The sequence below is a fragment of the Oryzias latipes genome, chromosome 4 (genome assembly GCF_053564925.1).
Source record: "Oryzias latipes strain Hd-rR chromosome 4, Olatipes_Hd-rR_3.1".
In the NCBI taxonomy this organism is placed as follows: domain Eukaryota; kingdom Metazoa; phylum Chordata; class Actinopteri; order Beloniformes; family Adrianichthyidae; genus Oryzias; species Oryzias latipes.
Genome location: NC_136240.1, coordinates 19,509,231 through 19,515,709, shown reverse-complemented (window position 1 = coordinate 19,515,709; position 6,479 = coordinate 19,509,231). Strand labels below are relative to the sequence as shown.

Genomic DNA, 6,479 nt, shown 5'->3' with positions numbered 1-6,479 from the left:
ATATGTGGTCAATATTTTATTCTAACAAAATTTAGAAAACTAAGATGTCGGAGCCCTGCGACAGACTGGCGACCTGTCCAGGATGTCTTCTGCCTTTGCCCATGAGTGGGCGGGATAGGCTCCAGCAGCCCCGTGACCCCGAAAGGGACAGAACGGGCGTTTGAAGATGAATGAATGTGTCAAAGTAGCATGAACATAATTTGAGAAAATAGGTTTGTTTATTATAAAAATGAAGTATTAAATTATGTTTCATCTCTAACCTTGCCTCTGTTAAGCATACAGTTCCTCCCAATAGTTTTTGTCAATGCACTAATTATAGCTCCACTGAGATCCTGTTTAAATTTCAAAGGGCAGTCTTATCCAGTTTTGTCTGGAGTTTAAAAAATGTGTTTAAAAAATGTTATGTTTTGTGTTAATATTGCAGATAAAATGATTACAAATAAAACATTGCAAAGGTTCTCCTGCTTTTGTTTCATTAGGCTACATCTGCAAAGAAAGTTAATAATTATATTAAGTAAAACTTAATTTATGAGTTGAGTTTTTTCTTTTCTTTTTCTTTTTAATTCTTAAGAGTCGAGCCCTTTTTAAAATAAAAGAGAAAATGTCTCTTGGGTACGTTGTAGAAAAATATTTAGAGGTTGGGATGATATTTCATTTCCCCCTAAATGTATACAAAGTAGCAAATTATACTTTGAGGGTGTGCGTTCATTTCTTTAAAAAAAAACAACATATTAATCTTGTTTAGCAAGAACATTCAGTTTAAATAAAAGGTGAAAACAACATTGTCCTTAGGGCTCTGCCTTTTTCCATTTAAATCAGTTTCCATATGAATTTTTTCTTCTTTTTTTAAATTGGCAATTCAAATACAATGCAGATACCTCAAATTGATGTCTCTGGAATAAACTACTGTGTGGTTCCCTGGAAAATCAAACTCCTTTTAGAAGTCTTGTTGAAAATATTTGGAAGTTCTTGCCTGCAGCAAACTCACCTATTAAACTCAGAGCTGGATGATTGAAAATGTCCCAACATTGTCAAACTGACCTAACAGACTTTCAAAAAAGTATCAAAACTGTGAGAGTTTGTTACTGCATTGTTTGAGCAGAGAGTAGGGTGGCATTGCCTCTGATATTTGATCTGAGCACGCCTGACCTCTCCTGCTCCAAAATGACAACAACTTCACATTTTGTAAACCAGCCTCATCAATTAGATAGTTGTTGGGGATCCTTCGCTGCCAGCTGATGTCTCAATACTCGCATCCACATATTTTTATTTCCTTTTTATTTGGTTTGCCTTGCTTGTCTCCACCATCCTTCCAGCTTTTCTTCCTACATTCAGCTCCATCTGTTCCTCTAAGAGGCAACTGTTGTGTTCCATGTGGCTTTATTTATGTTTTTGTTAACTGTATGAACAGCATGTTGGTGCGTGTGCGCTTTTGTGGCTCTGACGGCTTAATAAACGTCGGGATGCTCAACTCCAGGTTCCTGCCTCGTAAAAGGATTCATGCTTTATTGGCCCTGTGGGAGACATAATGGAAACAAGTAGCAACTCGGACACTGGAAGGGCTTGGCAGATGATTTCATTGTTGCACGGGTAACAAGTCCCCCATAGTGTTGGTGCTTTTTTGTGTGTGTGTGTGTGGGGGGGGGGAGTAATGTATTTTGGGAATACGGGAGGCCTTATGGTGCCGAACTTTGTTCCCCGGCTTCTGTCAGAGTCAGGGCGTGTTACCGTCAAAGCAGCGTCTGCAATCTTCAGGCAGAAAACAGTTTGAGTTTCTGGAAACTCTACTTGCTAAAGGGACATACAGATGGTGCATGACAAGGATATAAACAAAGTTCACAGCACAAACATGCAACACAATGCTTTTGTGTGTTTTAATAGCTTCTGTTGAAAATTGAGTTTTTCTTTGTCATTTAGTGGGGAGTTCACTTTATTGTGGTAGAAAACATGACACTTGGGCAAGTGTGATGTAGTGTAACATTAGACTTGTGAAAATTCGCTGATTTTTCTCTTTCTGTGGCTTTTTATCTGCGCACAGCATCACCAGACTGTTTATTTCTACCATGACAAAAGTCATAAAAAATAAATTTTAAAAATCCCCTTGTGAAGAGGAGGGACCAGACTAAAGTGACCTGGGGCAAAACACTGGATTCTCAAAATAAGTTATGAACACAATAAAAGAATCATTTTTAAAAGAGGATAACAAAGAAGTGCAACAAATTCTTCAAATAACAAACTTGTACTAAAATGCACATTGATCTACTTTTAGAAGCTAATAAAGTTTTCTTCTGGTAATCACTGCAGATCCTGTTAAGGGTCCCATCAGTCTCTGCGTTTGATCCATCCACTGGGGTAGCAGTGAGCTGCAGCCACGCTTTACAATCGTTTGGATGAAACCCCCAAACCAGCCAACTTAAAGATCGACTCCGATTATCTATTGGTCTTTTGTGGAAGTCTTCCAAGAGGTCTTTAATTATGATTATGCCGTTTTATGCCTGTTGTCTAGGACATAGCTTACCGTTTGTGTGGAGCAACCCTGCCCCCCTTACAGACACCCATAACTGAGAGCTCTGTTTACACCCCCCGCGCTAACTTACAGCTCCCACAACCCCCACCTACCATTACCGGTGCAACAGAAATGGTGAGCAACACTGGAGTTATCCAGCTGTACAGTTTTGAACCAGAGGCCAGTTCAAGTGAGGAAAAGGAAAATGTTCATGGATCTATTTGTCTGCAAGTGGATACACTGGAATGGAGTGGAGCAGGAAGCTTTAGGCCTGCCCAAAGCGTTTTCTACATCACAAATACACCTTCTTTTTTTAAGTGTTTTTTTTCATCTGCTCCTGATTCCCAACAATTTGAATAAAGAAATTTTAAGCTGAATTGTACGTCTTTGTGCCTTCAATTCTGAGAAAAAGGCCACAAGATGCAAAAAAAAAGCAAAATTTTCATCGGTGTGGGACTTCAATGCTGAGTATAAAGCAGGGAGGACTTGGGCCTTATTTTTAGAGACTTTTGTATCACTCAATCATGTATTTGAACCCACAGCCTATTAGCCTCAGGCTAGACTCTCTTCCACTGGGCCAGTAGTAAGGTACAACCAGCCAAGAAAAGTTTGTTTCTAGAAGAAAGACTATTATTTTTGGGATCCTCTGAGAACAGAACACTGTCTGAGGCCCACTGTGTCCCTTGTCTTTCACAGGACATGATGGACGCACGTCCAAAAGTGGAGGCTAAATAGGTATCGGACCCTGACCCTAAGCCTGTCTCTCTCAAAACATAAGGCTTCAAGTCCAGAGACACAGACACAAAGGGCTTCTCTTCACTGGGGCCAAAGGTGTCATAAAGCCAGGTATGCTAATGAACATCCTTTTGTTCCAGCATTGTGCTCATTGACACATTTCGAAAGGAACCGAAAGTCCAATAACAGAACGCCACTAAGGTTCATATCATGAAGCGTGTCCCCTCCAATCGCACCTCTCCAGATTTCACTGTCATTGATCACAAGTGTCACCCTCCAGCACCCATCTTTTCAGGGACGGCAAACAAAACAGCTGTGTGTAAAGGCAACAGAATCCCATTTCTGTGTTCGGCTGAAATATGCTGTGGATGTCATTCAGATAAGAATGCAATTTCCAGCAAATGAATAGACGTTTATCAGTCCAAAATGCAACAGGAAATACAGCAGAAGTTTATTCAAAGAGCATCGGCAATTGCAAAAAAGTTATTTCTAGTGAAGGCTCTGAACAGACTATCAAAACATATTTTAATGAGACAAATCATCTTTATTTGATCTAAGCATCCACCAATGATCTTACATTCTTAAATAAGATGTGCGCTTAGAATGAAACACGCATTGACTTTGAACAAAATCAGGAGTTCACCCTCTTTTTACCTCAACGCATCTCTTTCAGCTACAAACCTTTTCTTAACAAGCCATTTTTAATTACCACCTGCCCTTCAAGACAGCTTATTAAGACCATATCATGTATTATTCAAGCTATTTGAACTTCACCACTGCTTAGACATCCAAACGGACGAGCAGAGCACTCTCATTCTTATCACACAACATCTAATCCTCTCAATGATGTCTAATGAAAACCACTGATATTTTCCCCGAGTAGAGTAATGTTTACTGAGGTCTTTGACCTTCATGAAATCCCTCTACAAGACTCTCCGTTCTGGCAGCTACTGACCTTTTTAGATGGAGAGTCAAGTGCTGAAAGTCAAAGAAAGCTGTAACATTTTCAATCGAGCACCACTTAAAAAATATGCACAGTTTTGATATTCCTGTGGCACTTTAAAAAATGTTAAACAGGCTAAAATAACCTGTGATGAAGGAATGATTATGGAAAATTGCACAAAAGGTTTTTTTTTTTTTAATTCAGATCGTAAGGATGGAAAATTAAAATGTGGTAAAGTTATGTACGAAGAATTCAGTGATTTCCTGTGAAGACCGTGAGAACGTTGTTTTGTGGTTTGACTTTGGGCCCTCTTGTCTGCACTGTCTGTGGCTGCCAGTCAACCAGAACATTATAAGAGCAGATAAAACCCCATCTATCTGAACCTTTTGTCTGCTCATGCTCGGTGATAATTTATCTGGGCTTTTTATCAGATTCTCCCGTTTTTTCTGTGCTGTGATTTCTATCTTTTCTCTTAAACAACTTTTTTGAAAAAGTGTGTTTAGTAATAAAAGCAGTTGCTCTTGCTTTGGAAACTACAGGTGTCTGCCGATCTTGTGTTCTGGTTTGTTTTGATTGTCAAGTAGGTTTCTGGAGCTCAGCGGAGACATCAAGCTCGTGGGAAAGCTGTGTTACCATCAGATGTCAGCTTCATGTCACCATTTCTCTTGTCTATGATCTCCTGTTTAGTCTCAGCAAAGGAAACTTTCTCAGCTAAAGGACAAAGATTGCTGCAGCATACAGAGACAAACCGTGTTGCCAAGGACAACGAAAATAGTGCTCCACAGACAGACAATAGATAAGCGGTAAATGAACCATTTTGGTATTTGTTTTGTAAGTTGTTCTGTTTTCTTTTATGTGCATCTTTCAAAAATATTCAAGTTAAACCTCCCATGTAATGTGCAACAAAGAGAGCCCAAACATTAAAGGTGAAGTTAGGGAGCATACTGTTAATGCGGTTTGTTTTTGTTGCGTTTGTAGTGTGAGTAAAATAATTACCTGGCAGATCTCTGTTGTGTCTGCCAGAATTATGGCTTAGGCGAAACTTGACAAAGATCTGAGTATGGGTAGCATATGAGAACAAAATTCTATAATTTCAGAAAAATTTACTAAAATGTGCTAAATGTACGTTTCTTATTCACTCTGAAAAACAAATTCTCCATTTTCTTAAACTGTAATGAAACTAAGATTAGTTTGTGTTTGAGAGTAAAATGCCAAATTGGTGATGTAAAAAAAACAACTATGGAATGCATGGAATTAAACGGATGAATGAAATGACATACAGAGGGGTTGGGACAGCCAGTTAAAGCAAATGTTTCTTTTTCTTTTTGTTCACCAGTGATTATCGGCACTTAGGTAGACTTGGACATTACCAGACTGCAGCCTTTTTGAAAATGAGTAATGCCTCAGGACAAATAAGCCTTCAAGTTGTTGGAGCACATCAAACACTTTTTTCCGATGGTGGCAATTAGATAACGACCTGTCAGTGGAAAGAAGATTCTTTCAAATTGTAGCTGCACTTGATATTTGCAGTTCCCAGCAGTATTCTTTGCATCTAGACCCATTTCTAATGACCTACTTATGTAACCAAGCTAGCTGCTTCTTGATTAGGTGAGCAGACTCCAAATGAGGTTGGTTTAAGACCTGGCTTAAACCAAAGAACATGGAGTTGTCTGTGGTTGAACCATGACGTTCGAAGAGTTGATGACTGAAATAATATGACTGTGAGATGTGAGAAAAACTGTGAGAAATAATATGACTGTGTGAGAGGGTGTCCTTCATAAAAAGCTTAAAACTCATGGGGAAAAAAATCTAAAATCAGAAAAGCTGTGATTGTTTGGCTCTGAAAAAAGCTTGTTGGAAAGTAAAAACGATTAATATCCAAGCTTTGGATATCAATTTAACTGTATCTTTCTTGAAGTCCTGTGATAGGAATGTGTGGCATAAGGGTTAGATGACATAAATGTTTTATCTTTTGCTTGTTTTTTGACCAAAGGTTCATGTTCCTCTTAGTAAAATTGTGTGACAGTTGCTGGTTTTAGCCCCGCTATATTTTGTCGACATAATGTCGATCAGATTAAACCCTCTGAAGTTATGACACTTTATAACCATTTCCCAAATTGTATTTTAGAAAATGTAACCTGAAAGATGGAGGCAATTGTATTTTACAAAAGATTTGGGAACTGCACATTTTTAACTTTTTTTTTTATCTCTGAAGCTGAACAGATAAGCCCAGAAGGAATATAGTAAGTCACAGTCATGTACTACAAAGTGAGTTTATCAAATCCAGACCATCTT

At 38.6% G+C, this 6,479-nt stretch overlaps 1 long non-coding RNA gene across 1 annotated transcript in view; it reads left to right on the top strand.

Moving 5' to 3' along the window:
- The window catches only part of LOC144991891 (uncharacterized), a 69,475-nt gene that overhangs the window by 2,907 nt on the left and 60,089 nt on the right, over nt 1-6,479 (top strand). The window contains exon 2 of the long non-coding RNA XR_013655554.1: nt 3,203-3,352. This is a non-coding gene — a long non-coding RNA (uncharacterized LOC144991891). The remainder of the gene's footprint in view (nt 1-3,202; nt 3,353-6,479) is intronic.